Genomic DNA, 13224 nt, shown 5'->3' with positions numbered 1-13224 from the left:
TTGCAGCTCCCTGTATGAGGTATCTACAGTGAAATCAGTGTGCAGCCTATCAAACAAAAAAACACTGGACGCTTAACGTGAGTTTTTACGATGTGGCTTTCTTGGCACGATATATCCTTACGCAATAACACAGTGTTTAAAAAGACATCCTTACGCAATAACGCTTTTTTTCTTCTGGAAATCAAAGTACTCTGGCAATCTCTCTCTCTCTCGCTGCCCCAAACAGCACACTGCTGATTTATTTATGTTTCTAAATGTGCTTCCTTTTTAAGTCTGTCATTGAGAACAGTTTAGCAGCAGCAGCCCAAATCCCTCCCTAAAAAAGCCATCAGCAGGGCAGGCGAATGTAGGCAGGAGACAAGGGGGGGGGGGGGATTACATATTCAGAGCAAAAACTGCTGAATCGCAGGGGAGCAGCACAGTTTCTATCCAAAAACAGCCTGTGAAATTCCAGTAAAGTCTCTTTGAAGCCTGTGCTTTATTCAGCACCTCTAATGTCTAAAGGGATCCCCTTCCTGCTTCTGGCTTGCAGGCAGCTTGCAGGCAGCCAGGAGTTCATTCTGATACCAGTCAGAGCCCTAGACACCCACTGGCAGCAAACTGACAAGATGCTAGCTTCACTGAGCGAAGGCTCAGAGAAACATGGCACACAAATTCTGACTACCTGTGTCCTACCCCCCCCCCCAACACGCACGCTTGCACACATATGCAGCAAAATGTTGCTGTCTGAAATCAAGAGTAGTATAATATAATGCATGTGGACCAAATTGGACTCAAAATGTATATTTATACGGGCACACACACACACACACACACACACACACACACGCATACACATAGTACTGTGTATGCGCATAGTACACATAGTATTATGCCTCCTAATAAAGATGGTGCTCTGTCTCAGCAGGAGAGAATGCACACTGGCATAGGTGCTGTGGAGGCTTTTCTGGTTCCACCGTCCATGTGAATTCCTGAATGAGAGATGTTCTCTCATTAAGGGTAATGTGTACTGAAGGGCTGACAGCTGATAGGCCCTTACCTTCCCCCCAGCTACCCCCCGCTTCCCACAGACCCCCTTCGCCCCCCCCCCCCACCACCACACCGGCCCTGGAAGAGAGCCCATACAGTATGACAGCTCTGGTGCAGAGAGAGAGAGTCTGCTAATGACAGCTTATTCCTCCATGATTTCAGTTTTTGACAGGATACAGGCCTGCACGTTTCACCATGGCAGCTGTATCATTACCCTATGGCTCTGTCAAGATGCAATACGAGAGAGAGAGAGAGAGACAGACCGAGAGAGAGAGAGAGAGAGACAGAGAGAACGTAATGGTCATGAAATTGTTTCTGACGTATCATTGACTTATAAGCATACAAAGACACGCGGCTCATATTAGAGAAGGATCCTGCTCTGAATCTGCATTGCAGTGCTGAGAGGAAAGGGCTTTTACCGCACCGGTGAGAACCGTTTGCCATCCCAGATCACACTCGTCTCCCAGAAGTCTTTGCACTTTTGATAGTTAGACATGTTCCGGCCCTTCCGTGATGTCAGAGGGCTAGGGGTCGTTAGCCGCCGCTTCGCGGCGCATTAATGAGGGGGAGCGTGCGCGGGCGGCTAATTAAGCATTACACCGAAGCCCCTCTCCCCTTCCCCCCGCTCCTCCCGGCCGCCCGAGCACAAATTGATCGCTCGCTCGGAGCGTCTTGTTTCGGCTCGCCGTCGCTTTGACATTGACCCAGCCGAAATATACCTGCGCCGGTCCCCCGGACGTGACCGGAAAGACTGAGCGCGCTCCCGCTCTCCCGCTCTCTCCAGCTCCTCTCGCTGAGCTCCTCAGGAGGGCCGGGAGAAAAGCAGCACTTGACAGCTGTGATAAATATACAGCAGCTCTGCCGTGGATATCTCCCCTCTCTCTCTCCCTCTCTCTCCCTCCCTCCCCACTCTCTCTCTCCCTCTCCCTCTCCCCTCTCCCTCGCTCTCTCTTTCTCTCTCTCTCTCCCTCTCTCTCCCTCCCCACTCTCTCTCTCTCCCTCCCCCCTCTCTCTCTCTCTCCCTCTATCTCTCTCTTTCTGCACTCCCCTCTCTCTCTCTGCTCCCCCTCTCTCTCTCTCCCTCTCTCTCCCTCCCCCCCTCTCTCTCTCTACCTCTCTCTCCCTCCCCTCTCTCTCTCTCTCTCCCTCTATCTCTCTATCTCTCTCTTTCTGCACTCCCCCTCTCTCTCTGCTCCCCCTCTCTCCCTCTCTCCCTCTCTCTCCCTCCCCCCTCTCTCTCTCTACCTCTCTCTCCCTCCCCTCTCTCTCTCTCTCTCTCTCTCCCTCTATCTCTCTATCGCTCTCTTTCTGCACTCCCCCTCTCTCTCTCTGCTCTCCCTCTCTGTCCCTCTCTCTCTGCTCTCCTGTCTGCACTTTCTCTCCCTGTGTTTTGAAGCATTTGTTCCACTGCCCCCCTCCCAGCTACCCTCCCACCCCCACCCCCACCCCATGCTGTGGAACCCCTTTGGCAGCCCCTGGCCTGTTGCCCCCCGCTCCCCTCACCCTCCTCCCCCCCGCCTCCACCCACCCCACCCTCTCGGCAAGACATCAGCCTTCTCCCTTTTCCTCACACCCAGAAATGATTTTCGGGGGTACAAATGCAGTTGAATTTCATTAAAAATTAAGTCTTTAGTAAAAAAAAGAAAAAAATCAGTTCGCCCACCACCCCCTACCCCTGTTGCAGACGGTTAGGAGCTGCTCAGGAGGCTTGTGGCAGAGAACACGGGGGTGTGGTGTTTTCAAAAGTGTGTCAAAAGCCTTGGGGTTTGTGTCAGTTTTGGAATATCAGTGGGAGGCAGGGCTGCTGCTTGGTGAACTCCAGCCCAGGAATCTGCTTTCATTTCTGTCACAGTGAGCGTCTTCTGAGGCGCTGATGTCTTTTTCAGAATCGGCTTTGAGCCACCTTGTGATGCACACACACACACACACACACACACACACACACACACCCTGCTTTTTTCTCTCACTGTCATCTCCTCATTCCTGGATTTTTCCACTCAAATGGTGAAGAAAAAGGACTGAATCACTTGGTCAATGCAAAATTCTTTTGCCTGAATTTTATTAGTGAAGGATGATAGACAAATGTTGGCTTTAGGTTCTTAAAGGCAATGTTCTAGCTACCATGCACCATTTAAATAACTCTGTAACAACGTCATCATATTGTTTCAATGCTATAGCGATGCTTGGGGGTGATTTACTGGGGTAGTGGTTGTGGCAGGAAAAGAGGCTCAATCATTTTAGTTTCTATTGCTTTGCTGAAGTCCACGTGAGGATACAGTTTGGGTGGAACATGCTATGTGTCTTGCGTTTAAAAATCGATGCGTCTGGCAGTTGCAAAGACAAGAGAAGCTATTGCTTTCTCTGGGGTCCTCTGGGACAGCAGTCATTAATAACACACGGCCATTACCAGAACAGGCCAGAAACCCTCCACTTGGATTACGTGAATTAAAATTCAATCAGAGGGATAGAAAAACAAATCTGTGGTCATATTCACTGTCCTTGTAGACTGGTTTTGAATCTCATCATTACTGTTTTCTTCTTTATCGCTAGTTTTTATACCTGGAGTAAAAAAATGTACCCTTTATGTAGCTACTTTTTCCCATGGTGCGCAGGAACTGGCGCCTTGGGCTATGCATGGGAAATTGTGGTCACTCACTCAGTCACTCACTCACGGACGACCTTTGAGGGACGTTTTGTGGGACGCATGCGCAGGTGGTGCCAGCTAAAATGTGTCTGCGGAAGTGAGTCGCGCCGTGGGTCTGGACAGTTCCGTGCTTGTTCAGTTATTTTAACAGGATAGTTCGCATTCTGGGGTTTTTGATATCATGACTGTTTAAGCGATGATATCAAAGGATGTTTTAGATATTTACAGAAGTTTGTCATGACCTGCCAGCTTTATGATGGCTGGTATCGGGGTGTTTGTGGTTTTGTTGTTTAAAGCAAAAAATAACATGAAAGAAATGAAACCTCTTCAAGAAACTTCAAAGCAGTTTGTGTAGCGGCATCATTTATCCAGAGGCTGTATATAAAAAAGCACATTAATTTTATAGTGTTTATTCACAATTACAAACAAAAACATGCTTTTGTATTGTGTCAGTACGTCTTTCCTTAAGCTCAGTGGTCTCAAGATGCATGTACCATAGGAGTGAGTTCCAACTAAAAATATGATTAAACATATTTAAAAAGTAATACACACCTATACAACCTCTGCATGCATAATATCATTGCACAAGCTTCTATGGAATTACTTTTTTTTAACGTGTTTTCCTGCTTTAAACCATCAACTATGTGTGCCTCTATGCCGGCCATTGCAAACCAAACAGCTAGTTTTGTAAGTACCTAAAATAGCTTCCTTGCTCACAAAAACTGTGCGGTCCAATCAAAAACATACACTGAAACTGAAAATGGCATTAACAAAAACTCCAGGCTAGCAAATGAGTCCGAGAGCGATGGCAATAACACTATTTTCACAAAACCCTTCTCGATCAACATTTTCAGGCTTGGCTGTGATGTTACGCATTTCTCAGTGAAGTGTTGATTGGTGGAATTCCACGTTATGAGGAGAAAGGGCTGGGTGCGGGCGGGGTTAGCGGGTCGCCTGCTGCCGGGGGGTCGGTTTGGGACCCGGCGGGGCGTTCTCGTCATTTCGGCTGTTCTGGCTCGCTCTCTCAGCGGGAGGACCCTCTGAAGGCTGAGCACAACTTAAACTCAATTAATGCAGCGCTGTGGCCTCCTGCTTATCTCACTTCCTGTCCAACAGTCTGATTGCCTTCTGAGCTGAATTAATAGACACGCCCCACAGTACAGAAATACTGACAATAGATGAGGTCTTACACGGTTAGATGTTTTTTTTCACTCTTTAATTCTCCGCTGGCTATCAGGATTATTTGAACATGAACATGCACCTAGCAGTGCAGAGCTTTATGTGTCCTAGCTCTCCTCATTGGGTGAATTTGAGAAAGATTCTTATACCCATATAACTCAAAAGGACCAATGTTGTAATGGACGGGGAAAACAGATGTGAACAAATGTACCAGCGATCGCAAAGAAGCTGGAAAACACGAGCAACATCGCTTCCCCTAAAAACAATTCAGTCTTCCAGAAAAAGTCCTCTTGTGAAAGTATGGCCAATGAGAGGGAGCCTGTCGCTCATGAGACTAATACAGTGCCAGGTGTGTTATGTGAGCAAAGAAATGGACGGATTCCAGTAGAGATTTCCTCCCTGTTGCGCTGTAGATGTAGCCAAGCTTGTCTGGTTGCCAGGACTTAAGCTGGACCCTGACCTGATTGTGAGGCTGGTGTACCTTGCAGGTCATGGTTGATGTGCAGTTACAGGGTGCAGTACCTTTTCAGGTGCGGCCGGTGTACCTCACGGGTCATTGCTGGGGCACGTTATAGGGCACCGTGTCATTTCCTGCCAGGTTGTCCTAGGCGCAGTCAGCACTGGCGCCGTTGTGATTCAAGTCCAGACCATCACATCGCACGCTGGGCATTGTGCCGATTAATAACTTGAAGGGACAGTGTCTACACAACAACACACATTTCCATTTAAAAATGCGCCAATACCAATACTCCATTAACAATATTTGCTCTATTATAGTAGATTTCTCATCTGTTGAAAAGCCTGATGCATGACTCTTAGTCTTTTTTCAGTAATCGTTTTGAATCCTCTGGTAAATGTGTGAATGTGCTCTTATAATTCTGCAGATGCAGTGTCCAGATACATGTACAGTACGTGTCCACACGTATATGCACGTATGTATTGAGCAGTAAGGGAATTTCTACTTTTATTTTACTCAGTTTATTTGGTCTATTTTGTTCAGAAATTCACACAGTAATCATGAGATATGGTTGTCTCAAGCAGACCCAAGTCATATTTACTGAAGAGAAAATAACCCAACTGATTCTCTAGGTTTTGCACCGTGGATCACACCGATAGCTCTTGATCCTTGTGTCCCTATAATCTTTCACTATTTTATTTAACCTTTTTTGACAACTGTAGCTGAAAAATGTTTACAAACGCTACTAAACACAACAGCTAATACTGGGACTTAACGTCTGAGAATAGTCAAATAATTCTATATTCAGAGTGAATTTATAAGCAGAAATTCTTTAATAGCCTGTCTTTATGGAGACACTCAGTTGATGGAGAATTGCATTGTCATATTTGAATTGGATGCCACTCAAATTTCTCTGATAAGTGATGCTCAGCTTTCAATTGTGCAGAGTACAAAAGGAGGCTTATCTCTCACTGTTGCATTGGAAAAATTTCAAATATGTCTCAATTATGTGGTGCAGAAGCTATTGGAGTATTCTCTGCCATAATGGTTTTCTGCTCCGAGCATCTGTGTTTCTGAGTGCCGAACATGGTCAATGAAATACATATTTCTCAGACTGGTGTAGAATCAAGATGGATTGATCCATGCATGTTCCCCGCACACAGGTGTTCATACATCAATATGCTCGTATAATAAAAACCCGACTGAGGCCTGCACTCTGAATTAATGCACTCTGCTGCCTATTGACCTGATGAGAAAGTGCCCAACGTGGCTGAAAATCGCGGGCTTTGTGTGCCCCAAAAATGGGTGAAATAGAAAAAAGGAAGTGTTATGAATGGCTCAAGGTTACTATGGAAATCACAAAGGCTTTTGATTGGTTTGTGTGAGTCAGTGACTGACAGATTGTCTGATGAGGCCCCAATTTTCTGTCGCCTATAGTCATCCAACAGCTCCACGCTCCTGGATCCACCTTTAAATGAGAAATACATATTCCTGAGGAGCCTTATCCTCTCTACATTCTAAAAGGGCAAATGCAGAGGATCTATGTAAAGGTTCACATTTTTGTTCAATTAAAATTCCTTGGTTCAGAGAGAATTTTTTCCACTGTTGGCCTAGGGCCACGAGCAACTCATCAGGCCAGTTCCTCCTTATTCCACACAGGTACCTGCACAGTTATTTTCAACAGCTTAATTAGTTTCCTGGTTCCAAGATCTACCTGGATCTTTCAGGGAGGAAATATTCGAGACCACAGGACATGGCTGCTCTTTGCCTCTTGGCTCGTGTTATCACACTGGCTGGTGGATTCAAAACACAGTAACACACAGTACGTGCTTAAAGTCGTTTAAGGGAGATATTTGGCTATTTTGCTGGTTCCTCTTGTTACATTACCATGATGCTTGTGGGTAATGCCTAAATACTGTATGTTTATATGACATTTATGACATGTCTTTAGGATGAAAATCTTATCCAGGCCAAGGATTAAAATTTATGTTACAGGATTTTACCTTTCTTCTATAAAATAAATAAGGGTCAATGTGGAAATTTCCAAAAGAGATGTTCTCCCCTGTAGGTCAGTCATCCCTCAGCACAAGGTCAGTAGAGTCTTCTTTGATCACGTTTTAGACAATTATCACATTACACCCCCCCAGACATCCATGTCGATAAGTCAATTGCCACTTAACTGAATGACAACAGTGTTCTTATGCTGTCACATATTCCATTCAGTGTTGTTATTAGAACCACAGGGTATGTGGTAGTAGCATAGTTTTATAATCATGCTATATCACAGTTTTTTTTTTATCTGTGGGAATTAACCTACACACATAAGTGCACTCATATCACCTGCAAATAAATGATAAATGGTTAGCTAATCATAATAATGAAATGGTTGACAGCAGGATGGGTAAATAAAAAATAAAATTGGCTAAAACAGATCAACTGAAATGAAATCTCTGCGGTTTAAACTTTGTAAATGGATTGAATCATGGTTAACGTTTTAACAATATCCTTTGTCAATATCCTGTGTAACTGTTTCGGCATAGATGGAATTTATTGGAACAGACAAAGTACTGTTTTGTTTTCTGAGAAATATCTGGAAAAAAAATCTCTCACCTGTCCTAGAACTCCATTGATAGCAATGTAATTGCAGTTCTATTTTTGACAATTTCAGAATTTTGTCAATTCAAGTGTGCATATTTGCTTGGGGTTAGATTCTACCAGCCTCGAGAAAACTGGGTGATAGAAATGCATTGGAGTTGTAATGCCAGTTTCTCCACAACTGCTCTGAATGTTTTGAACCATTGGCTATTTCCTCTTTTGAATACACTACGTTTCTGAGCCAGTTAAGTTTTCAGTTTTTCAGTCTTACTGCATGTTTCATGTATTCTGATTTCTCAACTCTCAAACCAGAGGATCCTTTTGACGAGGTTTTTGATGTGTTCTTTGAATAACGTGAGCTGTGCCCCTAAACCCTTGTCACGTAACTCCCTGAGCTGTGCGGAGGTGTTTGGTGAGGTGACCGTTTCAAATTACCTTCATGTGGAATAAAAAACCGAGGTGCTAGGAACGGTATGACTCAGCAGAAAACCGGCCGTCCGGTTTGGTTCTGCGTGGTGCTGGTGTGAGGCTCATTAGTAGGCCTGAACCTCGCATTCCCTGAAAGCACTGCAACACGACTTGGATAACGCTTGAAGACCTTTTGAGCGACTGCCGCAAGCTTGTCGGCTTTGTGGAGATTGCTTGGCCGGATGCCATTTTGAAAACGTGTGCACTGCACGCCTTTGAGGGCTTCCTGATATGTCATGTTGCTTGCGTCATCCGAGACAAACGCAGCCACGCTGCTGAAATCCGCCTCAAAATCTAACAGACGTTTCTTGATCTTGCATCCTCAACTGAATGGTAGTTCACAGCAGCGAAGTACGCCGTGTAAATAAGGACCACTTTCAGATGAAATTGATTTTTAGTGAAAAACAAAAACAACTGCCTGTGCCTTCTGTTGGCTTGTCTGATTCAAGATTCAAGATTAACTTCATTGTCCCGCAAAGTGGAAAATTTGGCTTGGGCTTTCACCCATACTGCAGCCATAAAAGACAAACATTCAAAGATGCTAGTGAATAAAAACATACAGCAAGGTACCTAAAGGCACCTATAGACAAACAGGAAAACAAACACATCAACAATAAAAGCAAAGATCTGCACAAATCCCATTAATAATAATAATAATAATAATAATAATAATAATAATAAATAATTACATAAATACATAAAAACAAAGATCATCCAGTGTCCATCCTGGCCTTGTCCTTTTCTTATCTGCCGCTATTTAAAAGTTTTATTGACACAGGGATAAATCTATTTCATCTGCAACAAGGGACTCTGAGCCTCCTCCCAGAGGACAGTAGCTGATACTCAGAGTGTAGAACATGGGATGGGTCAGTAACTATCCTATTGGCTTGCCTTAGGGTAGCCTGTTCGTAAGTAGACTGCAAAGATGGATGCTGTCTTACACCTATAATCTTCCGTGCAGTCTGCATCAATCGGACCAGTTTGGACTTTAGAGGTTACCAAACCAAGCTGTGATGCCGTATCTGAAAAGGCTCTCTAAGACTGCCTGATGTGACCACAGACATGCTATCAGCTGACTTGACCACTTCCTTCCTGTCTCCTTATGTGCATCAGGAGACCCCTGCACGTCTGCCCAAGTTGTTCTGCAGCCCCACTATTGATTGCATTCTTACTGAGAAAATGCACGTCTGTCTGCTCTCTTGCGCCCTGCTGACTGATGAATTCCCCTTATTCTTGGCCTTTGCACAAAGGAACCTTGAAGCCAATGTTTCCTCTTTTTTTGGGTAGATTTCAACCCATTGTTGTTTTGTGTGTAAATTGCAAACTGTGCAGAATTGATTGAATCCGTCTGTGTGGAGTGTACCAGGCGGATACTGGAAGATTTTGTTTAACATTCTGTCTGTGTTTACCTTTGTTTCTCTCCATGTGTTAGGAAGCCGGTTGTTTTTCATGGGGGTAGCCACTAAATGTATGCTTAGTCAGGTGATTGTTCCAATCCAGTATCCATAGTCCCCATAGACCCTTGTGAGCTTTTTGTAACCAAAAATGCATTTCACCAATATTATGATCAATGTTCTCTAACCTTCTAGGCTATGCATTTTACTGGTTATCACAACAAATAATAAGTGTATTGTGTTGCATTATTGTCTGTCTGTACTCTACGTATTAGCATTTTGTATTACTGTGCATACTACTACTACTACTACTACTACTACTACTAATAATAATAATAATAATAATAATAATAATAACAATATTATTATTATTATTATTGCTGTTGTTGTTGTTGTTGTTGTTGTAATTTTTATTGTTATTATAGAGCGGTAATAAAACAAGGAACTCTAAGCACTAAACAAAGAACAGTAACTGGACATAATTAAGAATTATCATTCACATTTATATTAACAGTCACAGGCAACACGAAACAGTCACGTACTTGGTCTGACTTCTTTGTTTTGGTTGTTGTAGGTTCACTGCAGGAGCACTGACTCCTGAAATTACTCTGCATTCACCAGCTCACAGCAGAGAGAGAGAGAGAGAGAGAGAGAGAGAGACTGAGAGAGACTGAGAGAGATAGTGTGAGAGAGAGAGAGAGAGAGAGAGAGAGAGAGAGATAGATAGATAGAGAGAGAGAGAGAGAGAGAGAGAGGAGAGAGAGAGAGAGAGAGAGAGAGAGAGAGAGAGAGAGAGAGAGAGACCCCTCCCATCGCTGCAGCCTGTGGCACGGAGAGCAGAAGTCTCATTAAGTGTGTTAATTGGCATTTTTTTTTGCTGGTGGGCGATCGAGCCCCGACGTCTCCTCTCACTCGTCCCTCTCGCCGGGTGACGGGGAAATTGGAGGATGTTGAGAGGGCGGCGGAGATACGCAGCCGCGGTCGGTCCGCTGCGGGACCGCCCATCAGGTCCGGGGGGCCGCCGGCGGTACCGGCTCCAGAAGTGGGTCAGCGCCAGGGCGTCTTATCTGCGAAAGCCATTAACTGGCGTATCTCGGCGGCTTACTCTTTAAAGAGCGCGCGCCATTCAACCATCAGCAAACGCAATTTGTTTGTGCGGCTGATTCGCACAGCAACTTACATCCCGGCCCCCATAGAATGTGAACTGAGAAGCATTCAATGAAACGATCTGTCAGTAACCGTTAGTGTACTTTTAAACTATGAAATATGCTTGAATATTACATCTGAAGAAGGGAGTGTATGCGTTGCCTCCATTCCCTGTCCATGCACCCTCATGCTTCTCTTATCAAAAATGCCAAAAGGGACTACTTCCATTTTAATGTTTTGAATGAAAGGTTCTGCTGTATATATAAAATTACTAATTGTGTATAAATATAATTAAATAAACATCCATATTATCCACATCTATATTTCCCACAGACCGCCCATCTGGATTCAGATTTAATCCCAATGCACCCTTGTGCTAGACTGCTGTAGAAAAGCCCCTGTTATAGCATTAGTCTGTCGATCGATTGATTGATTATCTGAGCGAATCAGAGAGGATGTCTCCATCTCTGCGGCGTTTCTCCCTCCTGGCCCTCGGTGCACGTTCATCTCAGCGCGCGTTCAGGCCGCTGCAGCGCAGGAGCGGGCCTGTGCTAACGCGCGCCCCTCTCAGCAGCCCTCTCCACTGTGCGCAGTTGTTCCGGTCTGTCTGCGCAATCTGCTCTGCGTGTCTGCCAGCATGCCCGCGTTTAGGGATTAGTGCACGTTACTGACTGATGCTGTGTTTCAGAGAGAGAGAGAGCTCCATGAGCTGCATGTGTGGCATGAGCTGCGTGGGCTGCATGAGCTGCGTGGGCTGCGTGAGCTGCGTGAGCTGCGTGTGCTGCGTGTGCTGCGTGTGCTGCGTGTGCTGCGTGTGCTGCGTGTGCTGCGTGGGCTGCGTGAGCTGCGTGGGCTGCGTGAGCTGCGTGGGCTGCGTGGGCTGCGTGGGCTGCGTGTGCTGCGTGGGCTGCGTGAGCTGCGTGGGCTGCGTGAGCTGCGTGAGCTGCGTGGGCTGCGTGGGCTGCGTGTGCTGCGTGGGCTGCGTGAGCTGCGTGGGCTGCGTGAGCTGCGTGGGCTGCGTGGGCTGCGTGGGCTGCGCGAGCTGCGCGTGCTGGGCGTGCTGCGTGAGCTGCGTGTGCTGCGTGAGCTGCGTGAGCTGCGTGTGCTGCGTGAGCTGCGTGAGCTGCGTGGGCTGCGTGAGCTGCGTGTGCTGCGTGGGCTGCGTGTGCTGCGTGGGCTGCGTGAGCTGCGTGGGCTGCGTGGGCTGCGTGTGCTGCGTGGGCTGCGTGGGCTGCGTGGGCTGCGTGGGCTGCGTGTGCTGCGTGAGCTGCGCGCTCAGCGGCGCCTCTGATTTCCTGCCGATCGCGCCGCGTTTCCGACACGTCGAGAGCAAAGGCTCGTAAGCCCGAGGTTCTCACCACCCGCTTCGTACTTTCAAACCCATTCTGTTTTTTTTTTTAAACTAATGTTTTCATCTTTTCAAATCGGAGTACTGCCTACTGGGTGGTTGCACACACTGTTGGTACTGTAGTCTATCCCTTTTCTGCTCCTGAGCTGCACTGTAAGATTTTTTCTATTACTGTTTTTCTATTTGAAACTGGCAGCTGTTGGGGAAGTTGGTGAAGGTGTGCTGAGGGGTGGAGTGGAACAGGGGAACATTTCTGATCAGGAGAGCAAGGAGACGTGCCTTGATGCTGTCTGGACTGAGGCTAGCCCAACCCTCTAAACATTTTTTATTATTTGTTTTTAATTTTGACTGATCCTATTGCCGGTCAGATAAGTTGCAACACAAGTCTATTTCAACAGTGGAAAACTAACTGGTGGAATAATAATATTATATGAAAAAGAATTAATAAAACAATACAAAATAGTCAATTAAATATAATAATAGACGAATGCTGGAAGCTGACTGTGAGAGCAGGGTGTTCTGTGTGCTGTTGTAGTGGGACGATAGGCGAGCAGGCTGACAGAGCCGTCACGCGCCCGTGAGAACACGGCCGATGTGCACGGCTGGAGCTGAGCGGCCGAGAGGCTGTGATCGCTGGGGCCTGGTGAGGAGACAGACAGAGCGGAGCGGGAGGAGGGTCAGAGACGGGACGCCATAGCGCTCAGCGCAGAGCCCGCTAATCATAAACCTGGAGCGGGGAGACGAAAGGAGGGTGAAACAGGGGAGCGGACTGCGGGGGTGCAGGGCTCTCTCACTTCCTGCCGTCGTTATTTACCCCTCTGTTTCTGCTTTTCCTTTCCCTATTTGCCCTCATGCTTTTTCTCTTTTTTCCCTCCCATGCTGGCAGACTGTGATGCTCTCACATTCAGGCCTGTTATTGCCGAGCCCATGAACCTGCACAGCTGGTCAGCTTTGAGCTGCTTTG

The 13224-nt window shown here is 46.3% G+C and overlaps 1 long non-coding RNA gene across 2 annotated transcripts in view; it reads left to right on the top strand.

The window, feature by feature from the left end:
- The window catches only part of LOC118213284, a 64477-nt gene that overhangs the window by 30245 nt on the left and 21008 nt on the right, over positions 1-13224 (top strand). Inside the window, exon 3 of one of the 2 annotated variants that reach the window (XR_004762385.1) lies at positions 9486-10056. The exons of the other annotated variant lie outside the window; for it this stretch is intronic. This is a non-coding gene — a long non-coding RNA (uncharacterized LOC118213284). Of the gene's footprint in view, positions 1-9485; positions 10057-13224 lie in introns of those variants that run through there. 2 annotated transcript variants of the gene reach the window in all.

This window comes from Anguilla anguilla, chromosome 14 (assembly GCF_013347855.1).
Source record: "Anguilla anguilla isolate fAngAng1 chromosome 14, fAngAng1.pri, whole genome shotgun sequence".
NCBI lineage: Eukaryota > Metazoa > Chordata > Actinopteri > Anguilliformes > Anguillidae > Anguilla > Anguilla anguilla.
The sequence above is the reverse complement of the archived record's forward strand: the minus strand, read 5'-3'. Positions and strand labels throughout refer to the sequence as shown.